The 12,519-nt window shown below is 37.9% G+C and overlaps 1 long non-coding RNA gene across 1 annotated transcript; it reads left to right on the plus strand.

Annotated features, from left to right (window-relative positions):
* Window positions 1-252: 252 nt before the first annotated feature.
* Window positions 253-5,366, plus strand: LOC122460738. Its single transcript, XR_006282212.1, has 3 exons — window positions 253-382; window positions 4,662-4,736; window positions 5,323-5,366. It is a non-coding gene; the product is annotated as an uncharacterized LOC122460738 (long non-coding RNA).
* Window positions 5,367-12,519: the final 7,153 nt, after the last annotated feature.

Consider the following 12,519-nt stretch of genomic DNA (forward strand, 5'->3'; position numbering starts at 1 on the left):
CTTATCATGTTTCACTAGTCTGAAGCATGACAAAACATTTTTATATTTTAAGAATAAATAGCAGCTTTAAAACAATCATAGCAACAAAATCTTATCAAACTAGGGTGTGCTCAAAAACCTTTGATATGATGGAACAATGTGCATCAAAGTTAATAGAACCACGCCCTTAAGAGAAGAAAACGTTGTCATATAAGCCTTCACAGACCTCTGCAAGGTCACTTCTTTCTTTTTTAAAAAAGTTCCTAATGAAGTTTTTCTTCCAAAGGTTGAGTCTTATTGTGGTGAATTACAGAATACAACTGACGCTCCAATAATTATTGAAGTGAAAATGAAAAATAAAATCTTAATTTGCTCAAAGTACAAACAGGGAGCAGTAAAAATGGTATGTTTCTCATATATACAAAAGATTTCGCATTGGCAGTAAATGCTGAGCTGAATACATTGCAAGAAATCATTCATTTGCTGAATTTTGACTCCCTTTCTATTTGTGAATTGTCTGGGATTAGGTTGTGATTTTCTCGAATTCATGTGTTCTGATTGCTTCATTGACAATGTTCTGTGAATAATTCTTGGTCTGTAGCAAGTTTTGGAGCTGTGTTTATTGGAAATATGGTTTACATAGTGTGTTTTTATTTGATTGGATGCATGTAATTTTCAGAATCTGGTTTCCAGAGTGAACACACAATTATGAATTAAAATTCACTTGTGGCAAATTACAGTGTGAGCCAAGTTAACTCCCACTGAAGCCAATGAAAAGCCATTCACTTTGGTTGGAGTTGGATTGGAACCATATTCTTCACTATTCACTTAAAACTTGCAAGCTTCATTCAAACATACGGTTCTTAAGCACATTCACTGGACCAAAAGAGATGTTGGCAGACAGATATAGGAGGGGTGTTCATTATTATTATTATTATAAAATTACACAAATATTATTGTTCTTTTGAGGTCAGAATCTAGGTTGTTTGTGAAGCTGTGCATTTTCAGGCTCTTTCTTTCTTAAGCTAAATCACAGCAATATTTTAATAAGTTATTTTTCTCCTATACATAATTTTTATATATTTGCAACCTTAACTCAAGCTTAATGAAGCTTTATTTATGGGAATTACTTTAGTTTCTATTATAAAGTTGTCCCAGGAAAAATATTGGCATTTCTGGTATGTGGAACTAATTATTTTCCACCAACTATGTAAATAATGCTATACTCAAGATGACAACTGTGTTAATGAACACATCTTGGTCTCCTGTCCTGCTTGCTAGAATTGTACCAAAGTTTCTTCAAAGCTACACCTATAGGTTGTTCAATGTCCTTTACTTCAGGTAGTTCATCTCCAGTCTTTAAGAAGCCCTTAAAGAGTAGACTGTGGATTTCTTGAAGCAAGTTCATGGACTTTTGAGAGGTTTAAGAGTTCCTAATGAATGGCTTAAAATTCTCAAAGAACTATCCCGAAAATACTCAAATGTGGACCTTCATCTAGAAAACAGATAAATAAAATAAATATAAGATTAATAAATAAGAGGGCCAAATTCCGCTCTGAGTTACACCACTGTGAATCTTGAGTAACACAATTGACTCCAATGGAATGACCCTGAATTTACAGCAGCATTCATTTAGAGTCAAATTTGCCTAGGATGTTCCCAAAAAAAACTTTAAAAGAATTTTTCAGAAGTGACAAATATCTCATTTTTAAATTTGTGGTAAATGGATTTTGGCAGTTTATCAGAAACTTTCTCCAAAAATTGTCCTCTGGCAAAGATTACAAGAATTTCTGATAAAAAGGAATTTTTAGGAAGTTGGACAGAGAGAGTATGAAATGATCAATAGATGGGGGGGAGAGAAATTATTGTCCATATTAATAGATTAATAGATTTTAATTCCAGAAAGGATTACTATGGTCATTTAATCTGACCATTTACATCACACAAGACAAATAATTTCACTCCGTTATTCTTAAAGTGGAAGAGATTACTATTTCCTACTCTGCGCGTCAACAGTATTAAACCCAATAGCTTGTGACTGAACTGAAGCATATATATTTGAAAGACACACATCTATTACAAAGACTGTGAATAGAACCTTACTCAGTGAAAAGCCCCAGTGTCTTCAAAGAGTAAGGCAGAGTAAGGTGAGGCTGGGTGGCAAATTTTCTCTCTTGATACCCCTGGAGCTATGTAGAATTCCACTAGTTGAGATGTGGCCCATAGTGGACTTTGAGGTTCAATAGGATATGCCATGCTGAATGATCACTAGTCCTTCAAGTCCAGTATCTGCTTCCACTAATGCCCTCTAATTAATGCCTCAGAGAATAGTGATTAAATTAGAAAATGACATCTGGACAAATGGGCTTTGCCATTTGGGGAGGTAGAAAGAATTCCTTCCTGACTCCTATGATAATCATCGTATGCCTTGCAATATGACTTTTAATGATCCCTATTTTAGCAAACATAAATACAACTATTCAGAAAATTACCATATTGGTCAGAAAGTTACCTACCCCTTTTTAAAATTCAGCTGAAGTATTTGACTCTGTGACCTTCTGTGGCAATGAATCACACAGACTGATAACATGCAGCGTGAAGAATTATTCTCTCTCCTTTGTTTTACATTTACTTGCCATTTGCCATTAACTTCAAGTGACCCTCCTGTTGTTCTGGTGTTATGAGACAGCGTAAAAAGATGGACTGGCTAGTTTTTGACCATACCGTTCATAATCTTAAATACATTAATTAAATCCTCTCCAATGCTTCTCATTACAACACGAAGTAATCCTAGTTCTTGCAGTCTCTCCTCCTGCAGAAATCCTACCATATCTGTATCTTCAGTGCCCTTCTCTGGACCTTTTCAATCTTAGCACTCTTTTTCTATCAGCATCCCAAACCAAACTCAATTCTTCAAATCAGGGCCTCCCGTTATCCAATATTTTGGAAGGAAATCATTGTTACTGGTATAGTATTAAAGCACATACATTTCAATCCCTTTCTGAGATCCAGTGGTACTGATCATACACAGTATGACTTTGATTATGCCTGGTCTTACGTGGGTATTGAGTGGGGGAAGGCACAAAGAGTTATGCAGAATGTGTGGGCATAACTGGAATCCCTGCACTTGGACTCCCTCCTAGTATCCTGAGTAGGATGCATTGTGGAATTTCACCATCCAAAGCTCCAGATGGCGCCATATGGGGACACTTGCTGCACCATCTCATTGCATGGTGCAGTGTGCTCCCTTGTCCACCCTCCCTTTTCCATTATCATCCTTCACATTAGGGAAGGGAGCACATTGCACCAACCTATGGGATGCATGCTCCTCTTAAAGCTGTCCGGAACTGTGGGAGGGACTCTTTCTCCAGGAGCTCTCACTGGGATGGTGTAGCTCTGCAGCACAACCTACTCAAGGCTGTGCCTAAATCCTGCAATTAGACCTTTTACTGAAAATGGAACCCAATTCCTGTATGTGTTCCATCTAATTTTCAGGAGTAAAAGTCAGTTGCATATCTAAGGACTACAAGGATTTAAAGGATGAAGAGCAGAATTTCAAAATTGTTTAAGCATCTGAAGGTGTAGGTAGATGCCTAGTCGGATTCAACCCAGGCAGTTAGGTGCCTAATCTAACTAACTGAAAATCCCACTAGGGATCTATCAACATTTTATTATGTCTAAAAACCTTGAAAATCTGTCCCCAAAGACACTTAATTCCTATAAAAGATGCCAGGAAGGCCATGTTTAATTATAACTTTACAGAACACACAGTGTTAATGGACTTTTTAAAAGTTTCTCTAGCAAAACTGACACAGGGCCATGCTTCTCAGCTGCCCCTCAATAGCTCCTTTAGCTAGAAATGGGAATGAATTGCAAAATTCAAACCAGAATACAACCCAGTGTTGAAGGTCCCCAAAGCTCAAGTTTGTACCTCATCTTGCATCACACATTGAGTCCTTGATGGGTTGTAAATACATCCCTACAGTTGTAATTTCTTTTACAGCATGTTAACATGCTTATACCTCACTGTACACCTGTAGCATGTGTACAGCTCTTTCTTCTGTGCTTGCCCATCATCCTATGCATGATTAAGCAAGTATGGAAGCAATCAGATCCCCGCATGTTCATGCTGAGCTGTACTATAGGTATCCACCCCTGTTGGTGACAGAGCTCTTACATTTAGGCAGTAAAATTCAGGAGCACTTTTCTGTATACCAATAGTCTATTGTAATAAAGTGTGGGACGTTTTCTGTCTTGCGCTTCAACCCCAAACATAAATTATCTGAACCACAACAGTTAACTTTGTGTATATGAAATAAGTAGGGCAAAGAGAGACCCTATGAAATAGCTGCGGTTAGTGGCTTGTTGACTGGGAGTGGGGTGAGGGAAGAAACTCGCTTTTAATCAATGTGATAATCGATGACATACAGCATCGTGTTCCTGCCTGATTCAGTTTTTTTTCCCACATGCTGCAGGCCTCAGTGACTCTTCCCCCCACCCTCAGCCCTTTGCTGGCCAGCTGGAAATTCTGTCTATTGTTTTTTTTTTAATATAGATACATTTTTAAAACAGACATTGATCTTCAAAGAAGCCTGCAATTTAACTGGGGATGGAATGTTTACAGCCGTAGTTTGTTTAGTGATGATAAAAGGCATATGCCTCTGTTACTTTTCCCCATACAGGCTGACTCCATGCATGACCCCATGATTCTACAGGCCAGCCAGCAACATGGAAAAAGCCCAGCCAAGGATCTCATGGTGTGTATGTTAAACGTGCATTTTTCTAAACTGCAACACAAGCACTCTGTGTGGCAAATGTAGTGTATGCTTCTGTATCAATGCCCCTTTTGCTAGTAATAGTTTGGGAGGTTCTCAAAGCTACAACTGTTCTGAGTAATCCTGGGAAGGGTGGTGTTTTCTGTTCAGAGCAACTTTACGCTTCACATTGCAGCTTAACACGGCAACAACAGCAAACATAATTGGTACTTTTGTTGGAAGGCTACGTTGAAGCCATAGGGGTTTACAGGTTCTTGCCCATCCTCATCTCTTCAGGGAACGAGCTCCAAATTTGTATGCTGGTTAAGAAGATGCTGTGTCGCTTGACTGTGCCATTGCACCAGTTTTACATAGCTATCATGGGACCTGCCCTGATAATGACAGGTATATCCTGGGGCAAAGCTTAAAGGAAGCTGTACGTATCATTTTGAATTCTGGAAGCTCACATACAGAGAAAAACAATTTTTATATACTAATAACCTTTTTTTAAAAATAAAATACCCTTTTATACTGACTTTCTCAAAATGCTTTACAAAGACACTGCATTATTGTTTTCTCTGTTTGACAGATGGGGAAGTGGAGGCCCAAAGAGTTTAAGTAAGACTTGTCCAGGGTCACACCAGAAGGTAGGAATGGGTGGCATTTGAGAGAAATGATTTATATTATTTTGGACCCTTCTGAGATTCTGGCTATCCTGCCAGCATTTTGCTGAAAAATGACCTGTTTTTTGATAGTAGTAGGAACTGGAAGAGACTAGGCTCAGGTATTTTAATCTGTATCATTTAAACACAAATATTTAGCACATTTAATATAAACACATTTAAATATAAAACAATAAACTCCTCCCTTGGATGTCCATACACAATATTTAGTGAAATCAGTGGGAACAGGTAACTGGGCTTTTCCACTGACTCATGATGTTAGAGGGTTAGAATCATGCATAAGTCTGCTGTGTAAGTTTTGTTGCACCTGCTTGCAGAGCCCTAGAGGTGGGAAGAATTACGTGTTGTAATTAGCTTTTGCTTTTACTTATTTCTAGACATACTGTGGACTAGTAGAACAAGCACTGGCCTGGGACTCAACATAGCTGGGTTCTATTCCCAGCTGCTGACAGTGGATGATATTGGGCATGTTGCTTCCCCTTTCAGTACCAGGATAGCAGCTTACTTTGTAAAGTCCTTGAAGTCAAAAGATGAAAAGCACAATAAAAGAGGTAGCTATTATGCTTGTACAAGGAACGAACTACATCTTTCATGAGTGAAAAAGTCAGAAATCCAGACCAAGGAGTTCATCTATAAACTCGAGATTGCATTTTTGAAAATTAATATAGAAACAAAAAAATTCCTCTGAATATAAGTTGTCATGAAACCCTCCACTGGCATCTTGTGCCTTGTGTATGCTGCACTGTGGCATTGCAGTGGAATGTAAGGTTTCATTTACCATTAGCCATTTACTGCAGTAGTTACACAGTCACGACTCCCCATGATCTTGAGTCTTAGCTGCATTAGGACTGCAGGGTCTGGCATCACATGTGCTGTACTGCTGAGACCAAATGAGTAGTTAAAGGAATTAAAGAATGCCACGATAACCTGAACTCATCAGGTTTCAGAGTAGCAGTCGTGTTAGTCTGTATTCGCAAAAAGAAAAGGAGTACTTGTGGCACCTTAGAGACTAACAAATTTATTAGAGCATAATCTTTCGTGAGCTACAGCTCACTTCATCGGATGCATTCGGTGGAAAAAAACCCCTTTTTTTAATTTTTTCTGAACTCATCAGTTTTCTTTCCCACAATATTTTGGTCTTAACTTTAACTTCCCAGTGTTCAACCAGCTCCAATTGTTTTATTTATATCTATATCTATCTATAAATGTGTGTGTGTGTGTATATAACATATTAGAGGTGGGTGCATATTTCAGCTGGGTGAATGTTGCACATACATATATATACATGTGTATAGCTATCAGTATAGATGTGGGTGTCCATGTGTGTACACACAAACTTTTATTCTTTAACAAAAGAAAGAGCATGTGATGGCAGCAGGCCAATGTATTGTATATCATTACTACAAATAATTTCCATTAGTGATAAAATGGCTTATAAGTCATAAGAGGCAGAGCCTCAAGTGAGTCATGAAGGTAATTCCCCCTTAGTTATTATCACTCTGCTCAACAGGCTTTTGATATATGTAGTCCTTTAGCTTTTTTATTAGATAACTACTAGTGAGGAGCTTAGAACCTTTGACATTCCTTTAACGGCATACCATGTCAAGGGTTAATTTGAATTTCAATATGTTATGGATTGTATGAAGTTTGTATGGAAGTTTCAAGCTCTGGAAAAGAGACTGACGTAAAAGTTTGCATGCACCCGTGGCTCCTCCATTCACTGTAGTGTAAATCAGCGGTAACTCCCTAGAGACCAATGGAGTCACACTGGAGTAAAACAGGTGTAAGTGAGAAGAGACTCAGGCCTGTGATTTTATTTCTCCCATTGCTTTCACCAGCAGTGAATTTTCCTCACACGCAACTCAGTGTGGGACACTACAATAATAATGCTTGCTAATTTCAAAGCATAATAGATGTCACTGGCATTTAAACAATATGAGGTCTCAAGTAGTCCCCATCACACCCGCCCATATGTAAGAAGGTGGCATGAAAGTGCTGATGACAAGACCTTGAGGGCCCTGCATAGCACTAGAGTCCTTTGATGGAATTACTGTACAACTTTGTGTAGTCTGCATGCTTTCAGAAAATTTTTGTACCAAAAACACACACAAAACATGCAACAGCTATCAAACAAAACAACATCTACTCTTTCCCCTGTAAACATTGCCTGCCTGTTATGCTGATCTCCTTGTGTGAAGCTCTGTCTACACACTAATTTAATGATTGCAATCTCTAAATACAAGTAACAAAAGTTTGTTGTGGTGGTTTTTTAAAAAAATATTTATTTATTTAATTTATTTATTTATTGTCTGGTAACACTAAAGAGTTCTGAGACTGAGTAATAGCCTGGGGGGGGAAATTCTATAGTAAATGACTAATCCCTTTAGTAAGTGCATTTCTGCAGAAACTATTGTATTATTATAGTGGCATGTACAAAGGAAGTAGGGCACTGCTGGTCCAGCAGTGATAGCTACTCCTTAGATGGTATTACCATAAAGCCATTTTGTCAATTTACCTTATTAATTTTTTTCCCTGAAAAGGAGCCTTTTTTTCCCTCGAAAACCTATAGTGTTTTCAGTAAGATATCATTGACCATTGTTCTCATCTACCATTGAACATATAAAATTATATTGTTCAAGCATTCCTCAAAATCCGATACAATATCAAAAGCAACCCTTTTGAATTGATAAAAGGATTCAGTATCAATCATATTTATTCATTTATTCTGTTCTGTATGTTTGTATATGTGCTTAAACATACAGGCTAGTCTTATGAGATATTTTTTATCATCTACAGTGATGACCCCCCCCCAGCTATGAAGTAAGTACATGATCCAAAATCTATTATACTCAATGAGAATGTTTCTACTAACTTGGATGGACTTTGGATCAACCCCTACATTACCATCTCTCACAGGATTTCTGTCCTCACGGTTACATGATCCTTTTAGTTTATGGCTGGATCACTCACAACATGCTTCTGCGTAGGTTGCTTGAGAAGGTAGAGGTACTCAGCTCAAAAGCCCACTTTATGTAATGATCACTTTTCAGTCTGGTTTGACTTTTCAGAGACAGCATAGCACAGGGAGACCATTCTACTCTCATTTACAATTATATTTGGGCACATCCTTTTAGGGATACCTTAGTTACTTTTCATAGTAGCAGCCGTGTTAGTCTGTATTCGCAAAAAGAAAAGGAGTACTTGTGGCACCTTAGAGACGAACAAATTTATTAGAGCATAAGCTTTCGTGAGCTACAGCTCACTTCATCGGATGCATTGTGAGCTGTAGCTCACAAAAGCTTATGCTCTAATAAATTTGTTAGTCTCTAAGGTGCCACAAGTACTCCTTTTCTTCTTAGTTACTTTGATTTTGTTAGAGCAGATGGGGTGTGTCTCTTTCGAATGGGAAGTACTTCTCAAGAAGTAATTCTGGGAGGAAGTTCTGGGTTGTCACTTTATTTCGACCTCTTGGGGAGACAGAGAAAGAGAGAGAGACTGCTTTGTTACAGTCACGCCAGAAGCCAGAGGGGCACTCCCTTTACAGTAATAAATAGATGTGATTCTTTTGTTTACGAGCTTCTGCTGGTCCATTATTCTAGGGACTGTGATTGCTTATGCAAATCTGTGTAGAATGCAAGGCCACTTAACAACAGACACTTTGACTTCAATTAACTATGTGCTTAAATGCCTATGTGGACTCTGGCCCAGATTGTTACAAGATCAATTTTAAATCCAGATCACACATTTAGGATTTTGGGGAACAGAAATGTTATCAAGTATTGATTCGAAAACAGTAACAATTATGGGAATACCAGACAAATTTGCCTTCCAGTGGAAACAAAAGGATCATCAAGAGGTGAACTGCAGGCTGCTCTAGTCAAATATGAATATCTTGTAGTTCATTTTTGGTAAGGGAATAGAGCAGACTGGGTTCAATGGTCTGGAGTCAACACAGATTCAAGGAATAATCAGGGGTCAGACCCTAAAATGGTTGAGCATTTGCCAAGAACTCGCAATTCCCACTGAAGTCAATGTGAGTTGAGGATCAGCTCCTTGGATCCAGGCCACCGTTTGTTATTCTTCTACTACTTCATGGCTGTTTTTGGGAGGATCTGGAGTAAACTAAGGCACAGGGGGTTTGAACAGATAGGGAAGCTGATTTTTTATTGAAGGACGGAGCTTGGTTTGAGACAAAAGGCAGCAGGCAGAAGCTACAGGGAAAGGGAAGATATATCGAGGAGGTTCAGGAAAAAGAGGCAACTCCAAGGTGCACAATTTCAACAGTGAATGTGTGTTCTAATGAGTAGGTGGATATCTATAGGGATTTATCTCATCTGTGGTTCATTACTTATTCTCTCTTCATCCATTTTGACAATAAATTTAATAATAAGCCCTCTGAATCTCTTGTACTTGTTAAAGTTTCATGCCATCATCAACATATTCTGAACTAGGATTTAAGTTAGTTTTGCCCACAGCAAATAATAGTTTCCATGTTTTCAATACCTTGGGGGAATCTGCAAATTACTAATTGATGGTTTTTCCCTACTTGAAATCATTACTGTACTTTGGACTTCGAAAAGTATGGCTCAGTCAGCTAGTCATCAAGTGGGGAATTAGTCTCCCTAGTGCCAACAGGAAATTCTCCAGTTCATTCAATAACCAGTTGAACAAGCGCCTCAATATTTAACAACATCAACTATAAACAAGCAATCTCTTTGCCTATTTTATTTTCTCAGGAGAGCTGACACGTTCCCTGTCAAAATATGTACATGTACAACAGACAGTCAGCTGCTTCCCTTCTACTGATGAACTTTTTAGCATTGTAAAAGACAATGATTGTCATTGTCCAAAACACACTCCCAAAACCCTACCTGGTACACTGAGCCACAGTGCATAGCGTGTGATGGCTGGTTTGGAGCTACAAAACTCCAAAGAACTTTTCCATTGTGATGTTTTTCTTTTTGGAGTGTTGGATGCATAATATTTTTAGGTAACTCCAACTACTGTGTGATAGTTAATCATCTCCACTGCCATGCAGTAATCACTTTTATTGCTTTATGCTAGTCAGCATATTCTTTGCACTTTAATATACATGAGGTTGAGGGAGGAATATTTTTTTACTGATGGCTTTAGGGAAATTCTTTATTTATTAATTTTTGTAAAAAAACCCAAACAAAAAACCCACTGTTATTCTTTTAAAAATTGATGAAAATGATTGCCGTGGCCATATTTGTTCAAACAAACAAAAATATAGTATAATGACAACGCTATCTCTCATTTCCACATTTCACCTGGAGAAGGAAACCATTTGATCTGGAAATCCTGTGTACTACATCAGTCCGCAGGAATATCTTTTATTCATGTGTATTAAAAAATATGCAAAGAGTTTGTACAACTTGGGTAGAAAAAATGTTTGACCAAAATAAAACAAACTTGTCCAGACAAGCGTTGCAGATCTGGGGTTTCCGGGGCAATTTTTTCAAAGGGTGCCTCGCAATCCAGTTTCTGAAAATAAGCCAGAAATGTTATGTATGTAATTTTTCACATGTAGACTTTTTTATACAAAACTAATATTTTCACGTGCAACATATATTATCCTTATGTATAGTTCCAAGTATAATTGGGCCTGGATTCCTGATCATATTCTCTAGGTGCCACTGTAGTAGTAAGCACAAAAAATAAATAAATAAAGGAACTTATGATGCAAATTGGGTAGTTTTCCCATCTAGCTACCAGTTTTGTGTGTGCTTATCCCAAGCTTTGTGTGCAGAAGAACTTGGCTGCCAACAAATTTCTCATGCAAAATTGTGCTTGTAAAATAGAAATTTAGATTTTAGAGGTTCCTTTGGAAAATTTTGTGGTTGATGTAAAAGCCTACTGAAACGTGTCAGTTTTTCACTGGTGAAAATGTACATGTCTCAAGATCCTTTGCATCACATTGCAACTAGTTTGTTATGTTGACCATTATATAGCCATCAATTAAAAAGAGTTCTGGGTGTGATTTTTATAGCATTACCCATTCCTCTCATTTATATAGAACAAGTTTAGCACAGATAGTACATAAACTCTCCCAAAAGATATTATTTAGAATATCCAAAGAGATACTATAAGCTACTCAAAACCCACTTATCCCTCTTTGGTTGCTCTGAATGAGCATTCTGCTTGAGGATAACATCTGACATGTAGTGTCAGATCATCAGCTGATGCGAATCTGTGTAGCTTCATTGAATAGATGGAGGGGATGATTAGTGCACTATACTAGGACTTTGGGGAGACCTGGACTCAAGTCCTGGCTTAGACACAGACTTTGTGTGTGCATGTGCATGTGGGTAAGTTACTCTGCCTCTCTATGACTCAGTTCCCCATTTGTAAAATAGGAATTACAAGGCTGCTCTGAGGAAAATATATTAAAGAAGATGAGATGCTCAGATACTCTGGTAACAAGGGCCATAACACATGTAGGTAGAATTCAGTGGGACTATGCTGATGTACACCAGCAGAAGATCTGTCCCATCCTGTAGATTACTGTTGTGGTGTATTAACTTGCTTGAGTGTGACATTTAAATCAAACATGAATTACAAAAGAGAAAAGAATCCTCCCCTGCTCTTCTGTTTTGATTAAACCAGGAAAGGTTTAATCTTCCTCTTCTTTTGCAAAGGAAATAGCACTCGTTGCTCTGCAATCTTGAACCCTTCATGAATCTTTGAGAAAAAACTAACCCTAGAGGCACAGTTCATAGCATGCCTGGAGATGATACTTAACACCTTCAGTGCATAAAGCATAGAGAAGTAGAGGGTTTAAAATGGTTGTTATTATTATTTATTTATTATTGATATAATGTGCTAGGTCTTGTACAGACATATGGAAAAACACAGTCCCTACTCCCAGGGTACTTACAACTGAAAAAGACCAAAAACAGACAAGGTGTTGGGATGAGCTGTAACTAATTCCCAGCTAAGTGATTGGGGTGATGACTGCCCTATGTCTTCTTAGCTACAATATTTTTTTTACATCTATAAATCATCCCCAGATTTCCCTCTACTTAGCCTTTTTTAGTTCTATTTTAAAATGTGGCTATTTTCAGTTTTTAGTTATTTTAACC

The sequence above is a fragment of the Dermochelys coriacea genome, chromosome 6 (genome assembly GCF_009764565.3).
Source record: "Dermochelys coriacea isolate rDerCor1 chromosome 6, rDerCor1.pri.v4, whole genome shotgun sequence".
In the NCBI taxonomy this organism is placed as follows: Eukaryota; Metazoa; Chordata; order Testudines; family Dermochelyidae; genus Dermochelys; species Dermochelys coriacea.